General features: G+C 35.9%; 1 protein-coding gene across 9 annotated transcripts in view; it reads left to right on the top strand.

The window, feature by feature from the left end:
• Nucleotides 1–25,471, top strand: part of DLGAP1 (DLG associated protein 1) — a 573,475-nt gene that overhangs the window by 80,937 nt on the left and 467,067 nt on the right. For 7 of the 9 annotated variants that reach the window (XM_084888094.1, XM_084888102.1, XM_084888100.1 and 4 more), the window contains exon 2: nucleotides 1,272–1,433. The exons of the other annotated variants lie outside the window; for them this stretch is intronic. The gene's annotated coding sequence lies outside the window, so the exon portion shown is untranslated. The remainder of the gene's footprint in view (nucleotides 1–1,271; nucleotides 1,434–25,471) is intronic. 9 annotated transcript variants of the gene reach the window in all.

Below are 25,471 nucleotides of genomic sequence, written 5' to 3'. Positions count from 1 at the left end.
ATATCCCATTTAAGGATCAAGTGAGATAATTTTTATATTGTACTAGAGGCCCAATGCATGAAATTCGTGCAAGAGTAGGCCTTCCCAACCAAGAGTGGTGATCTGAATCCCTCCCTCACAGCCACGGTGACTTCCTTGATCCCATGGCTACAGCCCTGACTTTTTCTGGAAGGACATCCAGTCTAATTAGCATATTAGGCTTTTATTATTATAGGTGCTCAATAAATGGGCATGCTCTCTGCCTTCTTTCCTAAGTTTTAACCAAGAACAGAAAAAAATGTAAGGGAAGGAATAAAATATAGGGAAGCACTATTTATCAAGCACTGCTAAAAGTACTTAACTCATATTAATTTAATTATTCTTGTCACAGTTCTCTGCAGGGGGCCTACACAGCTTGTCCAAAGAACAAGCTATGCTCTTTGGCTGGACAGTAACATTAAGCTTGGTGATCTAACCAAGAGCCCTTGCTCTTGATGACTTGAGTAGCCTGCCTCTGAATTATGAGTTAAAAGATAAGAGTAAGGCTGCTCTTCTTGTATAATAGTTTACCATCTATACTAATAAAAGCCTCTGTGGCCCTTATGTCCTCATTGCGACGCCCTCACATCATCACAAGATTGCCACCACTAGATGGCTGGCAGGAGAGGGCAGTTGGGAGCCATCAGGCCTGCAGGGGAGGGCAGTTGGAGGCAACCAAGCTGGCAGAGGAGGGCAGTTGGGGGCGACCAGGCCAGCAGAGGAGCAGTAAGGCATTAAACAGGCTGGCAGGGGAGTGGTTAGGGGGCAATCAGGCTGGCAGGCAGAAGTGGTTAGGGGCAATCAGGCAGACAGGTAGGCAAGTGGTGAGGCCAGTAGTCCTGGATTGTGAGAGGGATATCCCAGATTGGAGAGGGTGCAGGCTGGGCTGAGAGAGAACCCCCCTCCCAAGTGCATGAATTTTGTGCACTGGGCCTGTAGTGTATAAATAATAGTGAAAAGTTAATGATCAAGTTTGGCCAATATGGCTCAGTAGTTAAGCATTGACCTGTGAACCAAGAGGTCATGTTTTGATTTCCTGTCAGGGCTCATGCCTGGGTTATGGGTTCAATCTCTGGTGTGGGATGTGAAGGAGGCAGCTGATCAATGATTCTTTCTCATCACTGGTGTTTTTAACATTTTCTCCCTCTCCCTTCCTCTCTGAAATCAATAAAAAGTATGTCTATATTTTTAAGAAGGTAATGAGGAAGCTCTGCTAACAGTGGCATTCCTGTTTTGGTCCCTCTGTATTTCAGCACATAATGAGCAGTGCTCTGGGGAGCCATCTATGATTACAACTTGCACCTTTTCTTGGGACACTTTCTTGAAAGGATCAGCAGACATCCAATTTACTCAGATCTAATCCCAGATTAATGGAGTTTTTGCAGAGCTGATTACACTTGACTTACCAAGAGTGGGTAAGTGTTTAAAAATACATTTGCTGTTTTGCAGGTGATATTTGATCTCATGCTGTTTGGAATATTTCTGTCTTGATATAAATTGGAAAGTTATATTAACTTAAGTAGACACATGGTTGGAGGGAAAAGTGGTTGCCAGAAAATCGTACATTGATTAATATGTTTATCATGAGCTAAGCCCACACTGATGTATTTAAAGATACTTTTATTACTTATGTGAAGTATAATGAGTTTACATTTAGTGTAAGGGGAATTTAATGACAAACATTCTTCTTTTAAAATATAACTGCAAACTGTTTTATGAAACCTGTAATTGCTACAGTCTATGTTGTTTCTGCAGCTATAAAATCAATAACTGTAAAACGGAAAGGCTATTTTTTTTTAAATTGGTTATGGTGATGTTTATGCAAATCTTTCCCTGTGAGCTTTCCCTACCTGTCTTTCTGGGGCATATAGTCTTACTTCTGCATATCTTTTCCTCAATGTCAAACGTTTCTGTTCCAATATACTAACTTGCCAGTCACTCCAGTCAAGGTTAATTAACAAAACAGAGACTTGGGACTGGGGTGGGGAAAGAGAGCACTGTTGAATGAGATGGAATAGGAGTAGTTACTGCAGAGAAAACGTGGGAGGTGAAGAGGATCGCAAAGGTGACTCTTCCTCAAGCATACAAATTATTCTGCATCTCAAATCCACGAGATTTTAGATGAGTCAGTGCCTCTTAGACATAAATAGAAAGATATTTATGGACTAGACCTCTCAAAATGTGCATTTGCCTATTTTTCAAGTATTTTATACACACTGTAGGGAAAGGATATTCCCAAAAAGTCCCTAGTGTGCAAAGCCTGATAAATGGAAACATGAAAGTGAGTGTCCCTGGTTACAGCACAATGGCCCAGAACATCGGCTTTACAAACAGATCGGTTTCTCTAGTTTGAACACTTACTCCCACAGTTTGGTCATGAATCTGGGGTAGTTGTACAAGTTAAGTGAGCCAATTTACAAAGAGTGCTTTGTATTGGACCTGGCACACAATACATCTTCAATAAAATGGATGTTACTATGTTAAATGATTATACAGACATTTATAAGGATATTTGTAACTTTGCCAGTCTTTGATTTTAATAAAGTTTTCTTTATAAGAGCTTTAATTTGTCATCTATAAACTCTCTTACTATGTGGAATTTTCTTTATTCTCACCTAGCCAATTATAATTGAGAAGACATTACTATATTTTTCAGGATTATTTTTTTTTCAAATCTGGCATGTATTAATTTCTGAAGGGCATTGATATTTTAAATTTTACTAGTATTGATATAAAACCTGTCGTTTTACAGCATCTTAATACTGGTTAAATTATCTGACTTTTCTAAATTTTTTCATAATTGAAGTGAGAAAAATAGAATAGCTATCTAGGACAATTTTTTGTAAAGATCAAATAATAAAATATACAGTGCATGACAAAGAAGTATCCAAGACATGTGAACTATTATTAATATTACTAATATTATTATTATAAATATTTTTCTTAAACATATTCTTATCTACCTTTGTCAGATTGCTGATGCTGTCAGTCTTTAATTTGTAGAACTTGAAGCAGGATATTCTATAGAATTTAAAAAAATAGAATATTAATATGTACAAAATCTCAGGTCACTTTAACTTTTGAAGACATGACTCATCATTTTATACATTTAAAGTACAATATATTTAATTTAAACACAGATGTCATTTCATGACTTTACTAAATTATCTTCAAGGACAACTGCCTTTAAAACTCGTTAAACTAGATTCTTTCCAGAGGACATTATATAGCTGCCATTTTAAATTGCTTCACATTTTGATGATTCTTAGTCTCAAAGTTTGGCTGTTCCACCCTTAATTTTTCACCTTTTAAAATATTCAGCCCACCTATTGAGTATATAAAGTTATTAAAATAAATACTAGGTAATCAGGATACCATCAGTCTCTACTAACTACTTTATCTAATCTTTCTGAATTTGTACTCTGTCTTATATCCAATGTTCTGAAAGCTTAGAATTTGATTTCATTATTCAACCTTAATGCCCAACTCTGATTCAGATTATATTCACCAGTGAATTTTAGGAAACTGATCATTTTGACCCCATCTCTAATAGGAAGATCTGATATTGACCATGCAAAGCTATGCACCGGGGTTGATGATAATGTTTTCTATGAATTATTGTAAACAATAAAATAAAAACTTTTGTTTAGATTTTTTATCTTTGATTTTTTTTCATTATTTGCTTTATTTAAATAAGTTAGTTGTATGAGCAAATATTTCAATACACATCTAAAGATTTATGACATATGTAGAATTAACCAACAAAGTGAACTTTCAATAGAGCCAATTAACTTATATGTAACCTGGGCCTATACCATATATATTTTTAAATATATTATATTGATTTTTTATTGAGAGGAAGGGAGAGAGATAGAGAGCTAGAAACGTCGATGAGAGAGAAACATTGACCAGCCGCCTCCAGCACACCCCCCACCGGGGATGTGCCCGCAACCAATGTACATGCCCTTGACTGGAATCGAACCCAGGACCCTTCAGTCTGCAGACTGACGCTCCACCACTGAGCCAAACAGGTTTTGGCTATGCCATATATATATTTTTTTTTTAACAAAGAATAGTACTTTACTTACGTATTTATTTTTTTTTGTTTGGGCTAATTGATAACCCTCTTTATTAATCATAATTGATAATAAATAATAGGTTATTTTTATAAATTTTTACAAACTGAGGTCTAGAAGCTTCTAGATCATCAGAGCCAGAGGAGTCATTTGCTGCATACAGTAACAGGGAGATGTTTTCACAGCAACAAAATCAGGTTCAGAAATAGGTAATTCACAGGGGTCATATTGCCCAATCAAAAACTTGAGATATTCTACTTCCTTTGATCAATTTTTATGAAAATGGCATTAAAGTGCTAACAACTACAACAAAAAGTTAATTGGTACTTCAATTGTCATGCAGAGTAAGATATGAATTGAACTGACATAGGGGTCTGTTCATTCAGTAATGTATTTGGTTAGAAATGAATGCCTTTCATATATGATAGGCATTGATATTAGGACTTAAAGGAAATGCTTGTTATTATTTTTTTAATCCAAGAATGTTCTCAATTATGAAAATGACCACAAATTCTATATTAATGGTAATGTTACAGATCTTCCCATCTGAAGTGGGTTGTTTTGGTCAATTGGATGTAGCAGAAATGATTGAGTAGTCTTGAAAAGTTCTTGCACAGTGGATCTTGCCCTCTTGATGTTTTAGTACTTAGTATTCATGGGGAGAAGCACAGGCCACCTGCTAGATGATGAGAGACATGTGACCCCATAACCAGCCAACTGCCATCTAAGACCAGACCCCCAAGCCTACTGTCAAGCTCATCTCAAATGCCTGAGCCAATCTAGCTAATATCAGCTGAACTTGACCTAGATCAACAGAATAGCAAGGCAAGCATATTATTGAGCTAATTAAATGGTTGTGAGCTAGATAAATGGTTGTTGTATTCAGCCATTAAATTTTTGGGTGGTTTGGTAAAAAGCAAGTGTAAACTGATGCAGAACATGAAACTAATGTACTTTTAAAACATATATGGTTAAATATCACCAACTTCAATTACTAGAATTTGCTGACAGAGAAATTTTGTCCACTTGGGAAAAATTGAGGAAAAAGAGTTTGGCTTTAAGTTCAACTTTAATTCAAATGATGTCCTACTTCTACTAAATTACTAGCCTTCCCTCCAATGCAGGCACTTTGAGATGACAGCCCAGAAACAAATCTAAAATGATCTAATGTTCCTGTCCCTTATATTGTCCCATTGTACTTCTAGTTTTAAATTCAGATCAAAAGAAGAGTTGAATTGGGTTGACATATTTGAATGAAGCCTAAGAAATGTGCTTTTAGAATTTCTTGTTTTCACAAAATTAATCTTTACATTCATATAAATAAGTTTTTATTTTACTAAGATTATAAATTCATAATCTAAAGTTTATACACTTGCTATTACTCTTTCCTTAGCTCTTCTATTTTATGGTTCACAAAATATCATTCTTCTCCATTTGAAATAATAAGCCCATAATTTTGCTGTTAGATATATGACAAGAATGTGCCAAATTGAGAGTTGTTGTAACTAATTACTAATCATGATGTGTCTAATGAAAATTGTGATAATACTAGTATATCTCGTTAATAGCATTTGAGCTAAAATTACAATTAATATGCTTTTTTATCTCTACTGAAGTCACACTATGCCATTTAACTCTCACTCCCCTTCAGATCATGGTCAAAAAACCCTTCCTCAAATAAGCCTGTTTACAAATTCAATCTATTTCAGTTTACTATGGGTTTTCTAAAAGCTGTGTTCCTTTCTTCATTGGATTTTTTCTTTTAAAAAAATGTTTTTATTCATTTGAGAGAGAGGAAGACAGAGGAAGAGAGAGACAGAAACACTGATGAGAAAGAAACATTGATCATCTGCCTCCTGCACCCTCCCTACTGGGGGGTCAACCCTGCAATCCAGGCATGTGCCCTGACTGGGAATCAAACCAGTGACCTCTTCATGCATGGGACCATGCTCAACCAACTGAGCCACACTAGATAGACTATGAGACTTTTTCAATGAATATTTACACTTTTATTCAATGATGTCAGTCTTCTTCATTGAATTGTAAGCTCCTTGAGAGCATAGATAAAACATCTTTAGACTTTCCATTTTATTTTCAGCACACAAAGCACTGTCTGATATCTAGTATGCATCAAACAAATATTTATTGAAAAATAAATTAATGAAGAGTTTTTATTTTGCATGCATGAGGTCTTAGTTTAAATGGTAAGAATAAAATTGCTGAGGTGAATTTAATCCATCCAGAGACAACGGCTGAAGTTCTAAACAGAAAAATAAAGTAAAAATAGGTAAATAAATCTAGATATATTCCATATTCATATATTAAAAAATCCAATATTGTTAATGTTGCATTATATCCAAAGTGATCTATATTTTCAACGTAATCTGAAAATCTCGTAAGTCCTTGCCAGGTAGCTCAGTTGGTTAGGGTTGTTGTGCCAAGATTTGTGGGTTCAACCCGTGGTTAGGACACATACAAGAACAACTAATGAATGTATAAATAGGTGGAACAGCAGGTCAATCTCTCTCTCTCTCTCTCTCTCTCTCTCTCTCTCTCTCTCTCTCTCTCTTTCTCTCTCTCTCTTTCTTTCTCTTTCTCAAATCAAATTAAAAATAAAATATCTTAATAGATTGACTATTTGATTCTGTAATGCATATGATATCACAAAAAGGGGGGGAGAATCAAAATAATTTTTAAATAGAAAACCAATTTGAACTTACAGTACTTGATTTAAAGTCTTACCATAAACTATATTAGTACATTATAGATTACATTAATCAAGACAATGTGGTGTTCAAGTAAAAATATTTATAATGCTCAATGCAGAAAAAAAGAGAAAGTCCATGAATATAGTAAATTGAATTTTACCAAATTAATTCAATACAAAAATGCTGTTTTAGTAATTAATGATGTTGGAACAATTGAATATCCATGTGGGAGAAAAATGACATGACTCAACCATTAACTCACATCCTACACAAACACTGATTCAATCTGGTTTATTTACCTATAATCTACAACATATGTGGGAGGGGGAAAAACAAAGGAGAAAATTTTTGTGAATTTGGGTGAGGCAAAAACAATACGTCCTAAAATGAAAAAAAAATTAATAAATTGGATTTTTTAAAATTAAAAGATATTGCTTTCAAAATACACTACTTAGAAAAGTTAAAGACAAACCACAGACTGCAAGAACATATTTGTAAAACTGATGATTAAAAATCTGTATCTAGTATATATAAGAATTCCTAACACTTAATAACAACCTGATTTTTTTTAAATGTCATCATTTGAAATGTCATTATTGAAGATAAAGGAATGGAAAATAGCTATTGGCTAGATACTCAACATCATTAGTAATTAGAGAAATGAAAATAAAAATAAAAAATAAAATCATTTATGACTTGCTGAGATGGCTAAAGTAAAAACAGGATTGACAATAACAAAAGCTAGCAAGGATGAAGAGCAACTAGAAATATCATACGTTACTAGTAGAAATGTACAATGGTGGAACTTCATTGGGAAACAGTTTCACAGTTCAAGTAAAGCAAATACTTTCTGTGTGTCCCAACAACATTAGCACTAGGTATCTCTCCAAGAGAAATGGACACACAAGGTTACACAATGACTTGTAGTCAAATGTTCTTGGCAGCTTTATTTATAATAACCAAGTGCCCATCAACTGGATGCATAGGTGAAGAAGTTGTGGAATATGGATATAATGTGATGCTATCAGCTTTTAAAAAGAACAGATTATTAATTCATACAACATGAATACATCTCAAAATCGCTTTACAAAGTGAAAGAAGCCAAATTCAAAACATTCAATACTATGTGATTCCATCCGCATGAACCTCTGGAAAAGGCAAAACTACAATGACAGGAAGCAAAACAATGGTTTTCAATAGCTGGGAGTCAGGTGACAATATTGACTACCAATGGGCACAAGGGAACTTTCTGGAGTATAAAAAATAATCTATATACTGATTTAGATGGGGTCTATACAAGGGCATACTTTTTACAAATATTATTAGGTTGTACATGAGCATTAGTAAATTTTATTGCATGCAGTTTATATTTCAATGAAGTGCATTTTACATAAATGCTTGATTTTCTACCAAGACTTGCATATAACCCATTACATTTACAATCTTGTATAATTTCTAATTCTAGTACTTGGTCATTAAAAAATTACAGAATTTAAAAACTCTTGGTTACTTAAAACTCTGTAGAGTAAAAAATATTGGGGAAATATAATTGTCTAAAACAATACTGGTATTCAGTTCAGCCAGCTTGGCTCAGTGGTTGAGCGTTGATCTATGAACAAAGAGGTCATGATTTAATTCCCAGTTAGGGCACATGCTCAAGTTATGGGCTCGATCCAAAGTGTGGGGTGCACAGCCAATCAATGATTCTTTTTCATCATCATTGATGTTTCTGTTTCTCTCTCCCTCTCCCTTCCTCTCTAAAATCAATAAAAATATATTTAAAAAAGCAATAACATTGGTCTTCATAAAGAAAATATTCCTGAAAACATTCCTGAAAAATTATTACTACCTGCTACGTCCTCATTTTATTACATAATACCCAGAATCACCTAATGTCTTAAGTGATAAAATATAGAATGTTCTTATATCAGTTTCTAAATTTTCATAATTTGAATGAATTGTTTTAATATTTTCCCCAAATGACTATTGGTTTAGCTTTCACTTTTCTTGGAGGGCTTAAAATCTATCTTTGATGTCCACATGGATACTATCAAGTTTAGAAATTATTAGTGTCTTTAGAGTTTGATTTTAAAGTAAATGTGGCCAGTGGACTTAGGGGCTGATTACTAATTATTACTACTAATCTTAGGTAATTTTTTACTTTCTTTAAGTTGGAAGTTGCTAGAGATAAATCCTCAAATTGTATGAGAAGCAGCTCTGCTATTTTTCACTGTTGTTAAAGGGTCAGTGACAAACTGTCCCCGTCCCCAGTCTTGGAGCTGCTGAGCGTTTAGTAGCTGTCTCTCCTTGTCAATGATTCAGTGATTTTGACCATGAACATGAAGCTCATTAACTGGTAAAATGATCACGATCATATAAGACTTGTAATTATGTAATTTTTCTTATGGCTAACACAGATTGATCTTGTGCAAATTATTCCTGCTAATTCATTTTCAATCACTATTAATCACATAGAGGGTGTCCAAATAATGTATAAACACTCTGAATGATTATGTCAGTGTTTATTAACATATAGCTCATTTTCAAAATTTAAAAGAATCTACAGAAATTAATTTTTTTTGTCCCTGCCTGTTTTCAACTGATGACCATTCTGGTTCAGGCACTGCTGATGACATAAAGCAATGAAATCACAAACATCAAGAATAATTTCATTTGGCATTTGTGCCATAAACTTTATCTTTTATATATCCCCTTTAAAATGTCTAGTGGATAAATTTTCTTTGTTCAAAGTTTAGTTTAGCTTCACTCATTATTTGAAGTTGGTTAAACCTTAAAAGATGTGAAAATTAAATGAGTTTTCAGCTGTTAAAGTGTATATACCTTTTGATCTGTGTCCTCCCAAAAATGTATACACACCTTGAATAATTATAAAGGTAGTGTTTGTACTTCAACTGTGTTTTCAAACTTGCAGTAGAATTTTAGGGTGAATTTCCTTTGTTCAAAGCTTTTTTCTGACTGAAAAAAAAGAGACATTAATTAAGCTATCAGCTGATTAAGTGTGTATACATGGTTTCAGAACACCCTGTATATTCATAAATTTATAGCGAATATAAATTCTAACAATCCGCCGAGACCGGTTTGGCTCAATGGATGGAGTGTCAGCTTGGGGACTGAAGGGTCCCGGGTTCGATTCCCGTCAAGGGCATGTACCTTGGTTGCGGGCACATCTCCGGTAGGGAGTGTGCAAGAGGCAGCTGATCGATGACTCTCTCTCATTGATGTTTCTAACTCTCTATCTCTCTCCCTTCCTTTCTGTACAAAATCAATAAAAATATATTTAAAATAAATAAATAAATAAATAAATTCTAACAATCCTGAGGAATCTAAATTTTGCAATTGAAAATGATGTTTTTGTTTTCTCTTCTTCCTAAATGCTTAGTCCTCAAACTGAGAGATTAGAAAAAAGCACTGATAAAATTGCTTTTAAAAATAATTTTATCTTATGAATGATGACAAAATTAATAACCTTTTTGTTGTATCTAGTGCTATTTATTAAACATATCTACTTTTCCATTCTTAAATTCAGGAATTAAAATAGTCATGAAGGCTATTTTAAAGTTAGCACCCAGAAAGGCTTCATTAGGGCTCACAATGCATAATAGATACAAGGAGAACAGTGATCTTAGGTAATTTTAAAAATGTATATATTTTATTGATTTTTTTACAGAGCAGAAGGGAGAGGAATAGAAAGTTAGAAACATTGATGAGAGAGGAACATCGATCAGCTGCCTCCTGCACACACTCCCCCTTCCCCCCCACTGGGGATGTGCCCGCAACCAAGGTACATGCCTTTGACCAGAATCTAACCCAGGACCCTTGGGTCCACAGGCCAATGCTCTATCCATTGAGCCAAACCGGTTTCTGCCTTAGGTAATTTTTTTACTTTCTTTAAACAACATCAAGAATCTTGAGTTAGTCTGTTTTTTCACTCTTATGAGGGTTTTTCTCCTGTGTCATTATTTGTGTGTGTGTGTGTGTGTATAAAACTGTAATTAGTATTTTCACCACAGACGTCTTTTTTAAAGCTTGGAAAGGGCATTTTTAATTCATTATAAATGAGGGCAAGAATGAATTAAAATCATACTTTTTGATTGTGCTTATAGGAAAGACAATGTTGATTGTACAGCCCGCCATTTGACAGATCTCTTTGGCTGTATGTATTTATCGCCTACTCAGTTTTGCTATTGCTTTGGTTAAGGAGAATTTCAAAATTTATTGTGCAAGTGTGCTCAAGAGAGCAAAAGAATTACAGCTCTGAGACCATGAGAGAATATATAAAAATATATTAAATTTACAGAGACAAAAAAAAATAGGTTTAATTAAGCTGTTTGGCTTGAATGCATTTAGGGGAAAAAACTGCGCTCATCAAATTGCCATCTTCCATATTTGGAGCTGGTATGGTCAGTTTCCTTAGCCCTCCTCCCATCCCACGCTAGAATGATGCAAGCAGCTGTAAACGTGTGGGAGGAATAAACAGTGGGAATGTGAGCCATTTACAATGTCTCTGTCTTTCCCAGAACTGCCTCCTTTCAAAGCATGCTGTGATTAGGGGGGTAATGTCCGCAGCACCTTCTAGCCTGCTCCCGATAGTATTTTTTAAAGTGATTCTACTGGAATTTAATTAACGCTTGATAATGAAATTCTTACCACAAAGTGTTAATAACAAAGACAAAGTTGAAGGTAGAAGGAAAGGGAGACAAATGATGGGTCGATTTCCCTCTAGGAGAGCAATGGGCTGGGAACTGACCAGGAGGGGATAGATTGGCCCCATAACAATCTCTGCTGGTAGTGGCCTCTGTTCCCAGGTGTGATTGACAGCAAGTATCTTTGCTAGTCCCTTCCCTCCCCCTCCAACTTTCGTGGGCTGTGTCTATTCTCCATTTGCTCCTTTCTTGTTATTGCTACTAGGTTAATTATAATGATATCAGGCTTAATGCATTATTTTAGATTTTTGCCTTCACTTGAATTGGGCTTTGATTTTAATGCTTTCAGATTTCCTACTATCTTTCACACAGTGCAATTTTATGGTTCATAACTTCACATCTTAATCCTTATTCTCTATAAAACTTTATAAATTATGCTGTGTCAAGCAGTAGTAATGCACTGAATTTTTCTTCAAATTAAGAAGGGTGAAACTATAAGAAAAATGTTATTGTTTTAATGATGTCTGAAATAAAAAGAATCCTGGGAATTATCCGAGTCATTTGCTATATCTGGATGCTATGATATGCCTTTCTTTTTAACTGGGTCTTTCCTTTTTAGTGTTACCTCATAAGCAGAGAACTACTCCTGTTAAAAAAACGTTTAGTCTTTCTACATTTATTAGTCACCATTTTATATGTTTCCAACTGTAATATCTGCTAAAGTTTGCATTTTATCATTTTTGGGGTCAAATTCTAATTATTCTTCAGCTCTTTGCCTTTATCCTCCCTCCCATATTTGCACTTGAGATTCTGAAGTGAAACAAGAGAGATTCTTAAATAGAAACATAATCATGAGTGAATAGGATGTATGCAACTCACTTTGGGGAGCTTGTTCACTTTCAGACTTCTTTAATATCCATGAATTCAGTGGGGAAATTAGTCATGAAGTAGTGACTTCTGAGTCCTGAGAAACATATTTTACCTTCAATCTTTATTCCCAAGGAGCAGAAAATAGAACAAGAAATATACTCCTTTACTGTTAGAATATGCAGGAAACTACATTGAATAAATTTTGGTAAAAAAAAAATTAAGGTAACTTCCACCATGATATTTTAAAAATTATAATACTTTAATTTTAAATAGTTTAATTCAATAATGGTATATCTATTCTTTTCTATGTCATATAATAATTTGTCATGATCTGCCATATGTTATTAGAGCAAAGTGAACATGGTAATAATTATAGTCCCAAAAGCAGATCATATAATTTGGAAAAGATGGTATCAGATGAAAAATTGTATAAGCAGGTGAACATATCAGTAACAGAAGTCCAACAATAAGTATTGACTAGGTGTCCCAATAGGTACAGAACAGAGAAGCAGGAAATCTAAGGTCAATAGTGTGATATGACCATGTGTATGAAATGGGAAAGCATATAGATTTAATCTTTATACCCTACACTCTTTCAAATTTTGATTGGAAATAGTAGGACTTGGCCAGATTTCAAAATAGGCAAGTGACATCTCCACTTAGGGTGTCTCATGCCCAGGGCATCTCTCAATGTGGACAGGAGGCCTGGGTGGAGGTGATGTGGTAAGAATGGCTGGAGTAGGGTAGAGATTGCTAGTAAAAGATGCCCCCCCCCCAAAAAAAAAACAAAAAAAAACAAAAACAAAAACAAAAAACAAAAAACACACACACAAAAAAAAAACCCTCATCATAAAACCCTGACACAAAGGCGGCAATAACAGTCAAGGTCCATGTCCTGAATAAACTAGCAAGCTCAGCAGGGGGAAAACATCATGGATCTAGTGACCGTATTGTGGCATAAGGTATACAACAAGTCTTAGAAAAGGTTGATCCTGATCATTAAATAATAACCAGGGCACAGAACAGTGCCAGGACTACATGCAAAGTGACAGTGTTCATCTCAAGTGCCTTCAGTCCTTCCTGACGTGGCCAGGATGTGGCTGCCGCTGTGCAGAGAGTGCAGTGGCAGAGACCTGTGGCTGGTGCTCTTTGTCCATGGGCTTCACTCTTGTCTTCTGTACTTGGAGACCCCTCTACTCAGCCACCGTCCTCCTGGACTCAGTTGCAGCAGGGGAGAGAAGCATGGTGTTCTGGGTTGTCCCTGGATGAGGTTGTGCCAGAATGACAGTTGAAGCAGGGCTTCTACCTACAGCTGTGCCACCCTAGCCTTGCCTGATGACCCTCTTCCCCATCCATCCTGTCATGTCACTTTACCATAGGAAGGGAGGAGAGACAAGAGCCACTTTTTTCTGTGTGAATAGTAAATAGAACTTGTGCTATTATGACATATCAGGCAAATATTAGAGACAAATAATGTGAATATTTATAAAATGTATTCAAAAGGTTTTTGTATTTTTATTAAATTTCTTTAATATCTGCTACCTAGGCCAAATTACCTTTTCTTAGTTTAACTTTGACAATAACTTTATTTAAAAGCTAATTGAACTTTAAACTGATTTAAAAGGTATAATTGCAATGAATTTGGTCATTAGAGGCATAATAAATAACATTGAATGCATAACATCTAGAAGATTATACCTTTCCCCCTTGTCTACTTCTACAGAGAATTTAAGGAAATTTACTGTTTAAAACTCCCATATACCAATATAATTAGAGAGTATTCAAAAGACATATCAAAAGCTCATTAACAGGAGAATGAGGGAACTTCCAGTACTAGGAATGTTTGTTATGACAACTAAGCATTTAATTCACTGTGAAATGTCTATGTAGTAACATGGTTACCTGTAGAGTCCATATTCAAAGAAATATGTAGATAACAACAACAACAATAATAATTAGATGATCTCTGAATGCATAATAATCTGGCCACTTGGTATATATATTAGAGGCCCAGTGCATGAATTTGTGTATGGGTGGGGTCCGGCCAGCCTGGCCATGGGAGGGGACATGAGCAGTTGGCGGGCCTGCCTGCTGGTCAAACTCCTGGTGGAGGGGACAATTTGCATATTAGCCTTTTATTATATAAGAAGGAGGAGAATATACACTGAGTGGCCAGATGATTATGCATTCAGAGGTCCTAAAAATCTGGCCACTCAGTGTATATCCCAGTTACTGTATACCAGGTACTATTATAAGCACATTGCATATACTATATGATTAACTTCTTATAACTCTAAAGTTCAGTTTACAGTTACTATTTAATTTTGCAGATGAGAAAATTAAAATAAGTCACTTGCCCTAGTGAGGAAAACCTGGGAAGACCTCCCTCCTGGTTTGATTCCAGGTCCTATGCCCTCAACCCTCCTTCCTAACTATTAAGTTAATGCCCATATGGATAATATTTTAATATTATACAGAATAAATTTTAATTTAATTCTCATATTTTAATGTTTGGGAAAAATATGGATTTGTTCTTTAGATAACGGTTCTAGTAGTGTCCATCTGTAAACCATGAAGGAATAACAATGTTTAAAATTATTGATATCAGCAAATTTTCTTTATTTCTATAGACTCTGGGTATTTTATTATGCGATTTTTTTTTAATTCTGGCTTTTAACTTCTTTGTTGTTTTTTTCCCCTCTCTTCACCACACTCCTATCCATCCCACTAAAATAACTGCCAACAGTTTTTGCCATAATCATTCCTGGGGCTCTGTTTTCTGGATGTTCATTTGAGGAACATTTATTATATTTCCTTTCCTGGGCTCTGGGCTAAGCCCTGGGGGGGAAATGGGCAGTAAGAGCAAAACTCCTGGTTTTTTATCTTATAAAGGTTATATTTTAGAGGGAGAGACATGCTACAAATTACAATTTTATGATTGTGGATTTAATTACAAGTATAGAAATTCTATGAGACTGTAAAGCGAAGAAACTTTATGTCGTGGGGGATCTGGGAAGCCGTCGATGAGGAAGTAATATTTGAGTTGAGAATAAATAGAATAACAAAAATTAGAAGTTTGCAATTTGGGAAATTACAGAGGTTTATGAAATCTTTCTAAGTCCTCAGAGCAGCTGTTGCTTGTTTATATTACCAGATGCTCTTTCTCAGATCCCTGTGCATTATTATGTGGTATTAGTGTCTTCCGTGCAGTTTCTAGACATCAGAATCTGCTTATCCAACACTCTGAACCAATTTAATGCTAGTTTGCTCACAATTTAACTCTCAGGCATTTGGAAAATCAGTTTCCCAGTGTTTTGTATATGCAGGACTCTTGGCGTTGCTTTATTTACATCTGCATGAAGAAGATGGGTCTTTCTCTAGCCCACAAAGACTTCTCTTCTTTCTCTGCTCTTGGGGAGACTGCAATTTTTGAGGCTGGCTTCTGAAACCACTGTCATTATTTCTGTTCTCATCCCCCTGGTGGGAGAGGATGTTCTCCATCTGACCTGCAGACATTTCTCTCCTGGACTGCCTTTCTCTCACAAACCCAACTTTATCCAGCACAGAAGCTTTGTAGAAAAAGTTATAGTCATTTCTTTCTTATCAATGTCTTTATTCAGTGTTCCTGCAGCATACTTCCTGGGCATTTTTATTTTATTCTATCCTTTGGTGAAGTTCAACTTGATACCCTTCTTTTTCAACTGATGAAAATAGTAAATGCGATCATTCCAGGAGCCTGACTGTGGGTTGTCATCCTGCCCTCATAGTTCCCAGTTGATGAACAATCTCTCTTTTTTAAAATGTTTGAATTTCAATTTCTTATCTCAGGTATTCTTCTAAGCCAGAGTCAATTTGTAGGAGAGAAATGATGACCATCCTGGGCTTTTGACTGATCAGTCTAGTACTTTAGACTTTAAGTTTTTTCTAACACCATATTTTGCTAACACTCAGAATAATAAGATTTTACAACTAGTTTGAAGCACTAAACACATTACCAACTAACCCGGACACATTTCCCTTCAATAGCCTATGGCTGGCTGGCTCTCTTCCTTCAAGTCTTTTTTGCACAGATAGTCCTTTCTCAACAATTCCTACTCAGACCTCCCTGTTTAATGTTCCAGGATCACTTCAACTGCAGCTCTCCAACAGTTTTCATTAACTAACCCATCTTTGTTTTTTTATGTTATTCCATAGCACATAGCATCTTTTAACCTCATATAAAGTTACTTATTTATTACATCTACTGTTTATTGTCTGTCTTCTGATTCTAGAGTGTAAATGTGGCAGATGTTTACTCTGTTTGCTGATGTGTATATGCCAGTCAACATGAACACTGCAATCAACAAATATTTGCTGGATGATTTAACATAATATATAAAAAACATGGCAAGCATTTAGTAGAAGAATAAATGGGCCATTTTAAAATTGTATATAGAAATCTAGGAAGAAAAGTGAATAAATAACGTGGAAAAGCAAAACTGGAATGAGTTTTTGTGTGCATGTATAAGCATGCATGCTTGTGTAGTTCACAGCAAAGTATTAATATTAATATTTACTTAATAAATCATTTTATTTTTTCTATACAAATTTTCCAAAGGCATTATTATACTTAACATACTAAAAACATTTAGTATAATAGTTGTTTTTTCTCTTTAATATGGAATATTACATATAGTATAATAAAACATATATTGATGTGTTTATCGATGTTAGAAAGAGAAGAAGGGAGAGAGAAAAACATGGATGAAAGAGAAACATCCACCAGCTGTCTCTTATACACCCCCTACTGGGGATCTAGCCTGGAGCCCAGCTTGTGCCCTAACAGGAATTGAACCAGTGACTTCTTAATGCATAAGTCAATACCCAACCAACTGAACACAACTAGCCAAGCTAAAAGCATTTATATTTTAATGAAAAGTAGAAATAATAAAAAAATTTCTATCAGTTGGTATAGAGCTTATTATATAAAAATTATTAAGTATGAGATTAGTAATAAAAAGTATTCAAATAAAACTAATATAAGACTAAAAATATGACAATTAAGTTTAATAGTTTTGTCAGGCAAATAGTTTTATGATTCAACTTCATTTTCAAAATTGAAAAATCCTGAATACTATAGTATAAACTTTGTTTAAGATATAGTGGTTAAGACCATGAACTCGAGAATCAATATGTTCAAATACTAAATTTCCACCTTCTTAGTTCTGAGATACTGAACAAGTTTTAAAATACATCTCAATTTTTTTTGTCTATAAATCACTTCTTAAAATATATATTTTATTGATTTTTTTTACAGAGAGAAAGAGAGAGGGATAGAATTAGAAACATCGATGAGAGAGAAACATCAATCAGCTGCCTCCTGTAAACCCCCTTCTGAGGATATGCCCAAAACCAAGGTACATGCCCTTGACCAGAATCCAACCTGGGACCCTTTCAGTCAGCAGGCCAGTGCTCTACCCACTGAGCCAAATGGGTTAGGACTGTAAATCACTTAAAACATTGTCTGTCAAAGTGTAAGCACTAAGAACATTTATTACTGAGCTATTCCTTAGAAAATTTTTAATGAAATGATTGGCTTTGGGTCTAGAGAAAACCATTTTATGGTTCACATGCAGAATTAAGTACCAATAATGCACTGCTAAAAATATTTTCAAGAAGAAAAAATTTTAAGTGGCACACTAATGGCCTATAATTTCTCGTGTTGGAATCAATATAGAAATCTCAAGAAGAAAATAAACAGAACTTGACTCTAATACAGCCCCTAGACTATTAAAAAGGATATATTAAAAACCTGGTATTATTGTCTCACACACATCACATGCATATATTGTGGTTAGTGCTATAGATAGAAAGTGCGAAGGCATCCCTCGCCTTTGGGCTGCTTCTCCAAATGGAGCAGGCAGAAGGGAAACAGCCAGTATAATTATCTCAGTGGGCGCTCTAAAAAAGTGAGCCCGATGTGTAAATCCAGAGTTTTTGTTAATTACAGGGTGAGAAGATTTCTGCCTTTGTCAAAGCTTAGATGTATGCAATAGCGTGCTGAATGGTGCTGCTCCACATTAGGGCCCAGGAGCTCCGAGACAGATGAATTTGCCCCAAAGGGAGAACACTTTCTTATCCAGTAGGATGCCTGGGCTTCATGCTTTGGAAATGCACTTTGACTAACACCTATGTTTTCTTTGTTTAATGCTGCAGAGATTTTTTTTTTGAGTTGTTTTCCTTTGTGGACCAATAATTCATAGGGAAAAATAAATCAGCATTGTGTACCTCGAGCACAGAATACATTGCATTTTGTGAACTAAGTAAAGAAGAACTTAAAATACTGAACTTAAGAGAGAATTACGGTCATGCACTTCATAACAAACTTCGGTCAGTGAGGGGCTGCGTATACATCAAGGGTCCCCTAAGATTATAATGGAACTGAAAAATTCCTAGCACCCTAGTGATGCCATAGACATCATAACATTGTAGCCCAGTCCATTACTCACGCGTGTTTGTGGTGATGCTAGTGTAAACAAATCTACTGTACTGCCAGTTGTATAAAAATGTAGAATATACAGTTATGTACAGTACATATTATAATAATAATAAGTGACTATATTACTGGTTTATTCATTTACTGTACAATATGTGTTTTATTGTTATTTTATAGTGTACTCTTTCTGCTTGTTAAAAACTTTGCTGTAGCTGAAACTGGTTTGGCTCAGTGAATAGAACATCAGTCTGCAGACTGAAAGGTCCCAGGTTTGATTCCGGTCAAGGGCATGTACTTTGGTTGCAGGCACATCCCCAGTGGGGGGTGTGCAGGAGGTAGTTGGTCGATGTTTCTCTTTCATCGATGTTTCTAGCTCTCTGTCCCTCTCCTTTCCTCTCTGTAAAAAATCAATAAAATGTATTTTTTTAAAAAACTTTGCTGTAAAGGATTATGCAACTTTGCACCTGTAGCAGTCTCATCTCATGTTTACCACATCTCTTGATTGCATCATTTTCTCTGTTTGAGTTCATCTCTTTGTAAAATAGCAGGCTGATTGAGCTTGTACTGTACAATCAGTAGGCTTTGCCATGCAGCCTACTTGTGTATAGGCTATATACATGTAGGTTTGCATAAGAGCACCTAGTGATGCATTTCTCAGAATGTACCCCTGTCATTAAACAGTGCATGACTGCACTGAGATGGTCTGTAAGGCACAGCACTGGAGAATTCCTTACGTGAATGAAGATCTGAAACAGGGAGATGCTATCTTATATTTGAGATTGACTTGGAGCAGCATTGAATAAAGAATGAATGAAACCTTTCTTTTTCGATGTATGGAATACTATTTACCATTTAAATGATAAAGGAAAGGGTAATTTTTTTTTTTGCTGCTTTTAGATAAGTATCTTGTGTTGTCTACTGAGCACCTTATTACATGCCAGGCAACTAAATCCATGATAGAAAGAGGAATCAGATGGTTCCTGCCCTGTAAGAACTCAAAGCCTAGTATAGGGAATAATATAAAAACATATATGTTGTGGGGAACATCGTACTACATATGTATTCAAGGTATTAGGAAATCGAACAAAAGGGGCATCTAATCTAGTTGGGGAGGAGTGGGTTATGGAAACCTTTATGAAGTCATAAAAGTTGAACTAATTACAAAGAATGAGATAAGAGACTTCCTGGGTAAGATGACAATCGACATGTCCTTAACTACTCATATGTGTGTACCCCTACACACACCCACAGAACCACACACACTGTTAAAAAGAGAATGAAGACGAAGAAAGTGTAAAATTGAATGCAATGGGGGGAAAAACTAGCAGCCAAGGACATGAGGAGGATCTTCTGAAGGAGCACTGTCATTGCCCTCAGGGATGATTCTTAGCACATTGAACCTTGTATAAGACTTTTTTTTCTTTCTTTTTTTTTTTTAGCCAAGTGTTTCATAAGTGAGAAAAGAGCCTAGTCATTCTAACAAGGATGGCAAAATGCCTTGACTGAGACGTTCTCATTTCTCTTGCAATCTCATTACAAAACTATGGCTAGATCACCAAATGTTTAGCCCTAAGTGTAGTTTGGATGGGGAAAAACTCATTTCATGTCTAAGCAACCACTCACCTTCCTCAGAGCAAATACTTGGGTCCTAGATTTTGAGAAGTGATGTGAAGAAAAAGGAACTAAACAGTATCATAAAAATTTCATTTTCAGAGAGCCTATGAATTGCATCCTATTGCCCCCATTTTATTGGTCAGAAAACTGAGGTTTAGAAATGCTAAGTAACTTGCTCTCGATCACAGAAGTAAGAAAGCTCTGGAATGAGAATTTGCAGTCATTCCTGACAGCCAAAACTGCTGATTTTCCTGACACATCCTGTGAGTCCTCGCCTTCAATAATTACCTTTCCTTTTCAGCTAATTTTGAAGACATTGGGTTAAGGAAGAAAGAATGAGCCAAACTGAAATTGTTTTATTTCTCTTTGTGTCTCACTTCTATGAGTAAAGTTTGGAGAAGGCAAAGGCTAGCTTTTAGAATGACGTGCTTAGTTCCTTCTGACCCTTAACCTTTCAGACTTGACCTACTCGTCTATGAGTGATCTTGAACCTTTTCAATTCCCATCAAAACTGCAGAACTCAGTGCACTTTCTTTCTTTCTCTCTTGCTTTGGAAATCTACCTCAGCTTTTTAAAACTTTTCTCCCCTAGCCCACAGAAATCAGCACTGGCTTACCTTCTCCCACATATTTAGTATTATTTCTGTGTGCACTGTTTTCATTTCCCTAAGAGGTTTAAAGGCCTGATGTACACAGCTTATGATACAACTTTCTCCTTGAGACCCCAAAGTACAAGCTGAGCAATCTGCATTCTCCAGGACCCCTGCTGTCAGAAAGTATCCTGGTAACTTCGTCCTAAATGGAAATGAAACTATATGATGTCATATCTTGACTATGTTCAGTGAACCCGGTCATTGTACAGTTTATCGCATGTTTCCAAGTGCATTATTTTAATTTACAGTGTATTAAGTGTATTTATATGACTCAGTTCTTGTAATGATCTGGAGGTGTTTAATTTTAATCCACTTGCTAATGAATGAAGTAATTACACTTGTTCTTCTGGCCTCCATGTCATTGAAAGGCTTGGATTTCACGTCTTATACTGTCTAATAGATTAGTTTAGCTTGGTGAGAGCTTTACAAGGTGAAGTTCATTTTATTTGGTAGAGTGTGATAGCAGTTCCCTTGCCTGAGGCTTCGTGTTTTGTTAATTGGGTTGGCTGCCAGCTTTTCACTTAGTTGTCCCTTAGTACTTTTCTCCTTTTCCTTTTGTTACGTGAGGCTCTATTACTGTTTGTACAAATGTAAGCCTTTTCATTTGTGCATCACACCTGATCTGACTTTTGTAAATTTTTGTCAGCAAGCTCAAGGACAGCCCATGCTTTTTATTATTAATATGATGGAGAGATTTTATGATTTTCCAACACCCCCCAAAAAAATAAGATGTTTAAAATTATACATATGGTATTAAAAAAAATAGAGAATTTTCTCTTTACTTAGGGTTTTCCAGTTTGATTTGTCTTCCATAAAATTGAAAAAGTCACTGGAGGGAGATATTATAGCTTTCCATATGTGAATTACCATAAAGAACAGCTGTTAGATATAGCCGTTTTTTATCTTGATTTCATGTTTCTGGTCTATTTATTAACTGTGTTTTATGTAACTCCACATAAGTGCGTATTTATTAAGTGCTGGTGGAAATCGGCGCACAGCTATGGGTTACAAGCAGCTTATATGAGGGGAAAAGGAAACAGATACCTACAGGAGGAACTCAGGTTCCAGACCAGGCAGTCCTGAGGTCACATGTCCACTGGCAGCTTGGCAGACACAACCTCCCTCAAGTTAGTCCCAGGAGCCGCAGTTTCCTCATGTGTTCATGGAAATAATCATAATGCCTTGCTCATCACTGTGGGTTAAGGTTCAAACAGGATGACAGGTATTTAATGGGTAATACAGAAACTGGCATATCATACGTTCATTACTATACTCTGTTTTTTTATGATGAATAATCAGAATTTCTAAAAATCAGTAATTCTATTTTTAAAATCAAAGCATATTCCTACTAGGGACAGTGATAAAATAGGCTTTTCATTTTCACTGATGCTCAATACAGATGATTATTTTTAGCTTAAGGAATGAAGTATTTAGAATTGAGGAAACTTCTGAATAGAGCTAAATCATGGTCCTGAATGTAGAGTTTGTACTACATTAGAGAATTTTTTTTTTTATCAGTACTCAAAATGCATACTAGTAGGAATTATTTCTTCCAAGAAATATAAACTATTTGGAGGTAGAGCTATTGTGTGCTCAAATTGATTTATGTTATTAAGGCACATGAAACTATTATAACTAGAAAAATATAAATAAAGTACATTTTGGCAATTCATGTTAATGAGAAGCCCCTCGTTGGGCTCGGGCTACCTCTAGTTGTGCCCAATAATGAAGGCAGTGTTGACTTAGATTAGACATTTATTGAGAAGGCTAGTCAACCAAGAAGACAGGGTGCTTACAAGCATCAAATCTTGCCTTTCAGCAAAGTGCAGAGGATGGGATTATATAGGGGAAGGGTCCAGGGTGAGATCAGGAATGGACATTATCAGCTATTGTTCTTTAGTCATCAGGTGATGAGATGATGTTGATGAGATAATGTTTTGACTCTTGGTGGGTCAGCCTGACATGGTCATGCTTATGTGTTCTGCTTGCTGGATTCACAGCTGAGTCACCTCAATTGCTTTGCACAAGCCTTGAAAAGGAAACTTAAGGAAAAACTTAACCTCCTATTCACATATAAGAAACTTAACCCCCTTGCCGAGACCGGTTTGGCTCAATGGATAGAGCGTCGGCTTGGGGACTGAAGGGTCCCGGGTTCGATTCCGGTCAAGGGCATGTACCTTGGTTGCGGGCAAATCCCCAGTAGGGGGTGTGCAAGAGGCAGCTGATCGATGACTCTCTCTCATCGATGTTTCTAACTATCTCTCTCCCTTCCTCTCTGTACAAAATCAATAAAATATATATAAAAAAAGAAAAAGAAAAGAAACTTAACCCCTGTTCTAAGATTTAAAATAACATGATTACTTTTCAGATTAATTTAGTTGCTCTATCTATTGGGTTATAGGTCTCCCTATTATTCATAAAGTTTAATGTGCATCAGAATTACCCAAATGGCTGCTTAAAAAATAAACTGCTGAGCTCTAACCCCAGAGCTGCTGATTCAGTAGATCTGAACTGAGGCCCAATACTTCTTTGGTTCTCTAACAAGTTCCCCACATGATGCTATAGCAGCTGGTCCAGGAACCAATTTTGAGAACCTCTGGTGTTAATTCTGAAACTGAGAAGGCTTTCAAATTACCCATCATGTGAGCTAACAAGTTAGCCTGCTGGTTTTATACACATATACTAACAGAAGACAGGAAACCCTAGGTTAGAGACACAAGTGGCTTATTACTCAGAAAAAGCAGCAGCCAGAGAACCATCTTGCTTTGGTTGCAGCTCCCCACAACCTAGACCCCACAGGGCAATGCTCTAAGGCCAGATGTGTACCTGCACTTGCAGTAGGTGTGAATCACAGGGGAAGATACACAAGTGAAGTAACCTGGCATCATTGTTTCTCAAGGATAAGTGAAGAGCGCATGTTAAAATGACAGCTATTTCAAATTTCTAATAAAATATCTTTTCCATTTTCTCTTCATGAATAAGTTATAACAATAAGGATTTATTAAATTTCCCATACATATATTACATTTCAGTAATTCTTTTGCCCATGTCATGGATCTTCTTAAGCACTATTAAGTATAGATGCAATTCCTTCCTGTCACAAAGTTAAGTAGGCAGAGAGAGATCTTCACAGTCAGCTTCACCCTCTGTTGCCACTTGTTAACTTCCTAGCTTGATGGGAAACCTTACTTAACTTCTCTGAGTCCCGGTTTCCTCACTTGTGCAATTGGCATCCTTCCCTTATTCTATTGTTAAAAGATCAAAATAATATTGATCTAGTGCTTTGTATAGCACCTATCACACAACAAGTTTTCAAAAATGGTAATTAGAATTATCAGTGCGCCATAGTCAGAGTCCTCTGCTAACCCAAACTAATGCACAGATCTATTTCATGCCCAATTTAGGTGAAATATCAGTGTCATTATCAGGAAAATAACTTCACATGATGCACCACTTATGGCGAAGTCTTATGTGGTGATTAATTGGAGGTTTAAATCCATCTATTGTCTGAGCAGGAAGTGGCTGCTTTGCCAGGCCTAGGAGAAATGCTTGGGCAAATGCCACCTGTTCCACCAATTTGTCCACAGGTGATGGGCGAAGATAGGAAAATATACTTCCCCATGGTGATAGTCTGGCTTCCAAAATGTGGTGGCAGGTGGTTATTTATTCTCTTGCAGCTAAAGTTGCCAACATATAGAGATAAAGAATTACTTGGGAACACAAAATATTTCATCCAACAGGGAAGGTAGACATTACAGAGCTATTAATCAAGGCAGCCAAGCTGAAAGGGGCATTAAAGGCAGGACTGAGGAGAGAAGGAGACTGGAGTCAAACTATAAAATGATTCAAGACTGAAGGAGGATGAGCTAACTGACCTGGAGATTTTAGAAATTCAATAAATTGTCCCAGAGAACATGGAACTGAAAATGTGAGCATGTATTTAATTTGGGTGGTCTATTTATTTGCTCATTGCCAGAATATTTCTTTTAATTTGCTGATCTTTCCACCATCATGGACCTAGTTTCTTTTCCTTTCTACATTTCTCTGGGTATACTCCAGTTTTGAACTGTGAGGGCTATAAAGGTGACACCACCTGTGTCCTCAGTGAATTTACAATTGAGCAGGAAGGTAATGCATAAAGTGATAATAAAGCAAAGTCTAGCAAAACCAAGACAAGGAGAGAATGGGCTAGAGAATATGTTTCTACCTTCATAGCAATTGGCTTGAGTGTTGCATATTTACTAAAAACCTGGGTTATGGAGTGAGAATGTCTTTCTCTCTGATTTATCTTGGTCCTGTTATACTCCAGTAAGACTGGTTCCTCATTGCTAAAATTGTATAATACCATAAAGATGAAATGAGTTGACAGATGTCTGACCCACAGTGAGCACTCA

Source organism: Pipistrellus hanaki (genome assembly GCF_964339955.1).
Source record: "Pipistrellus hanaki genome assembly, chromosome: 6".
In the NCBI taxonomy this organism is placed as follows: Eukaryota; Metazoa; Chordata; class Mammalia; order Chiroptera; family Vespertilionidae; genus Pipistrellus; species Pipistrellus hanaki.
This window is presented reverse-complemented; position numbering and strand designations above follow the sequence as displayed.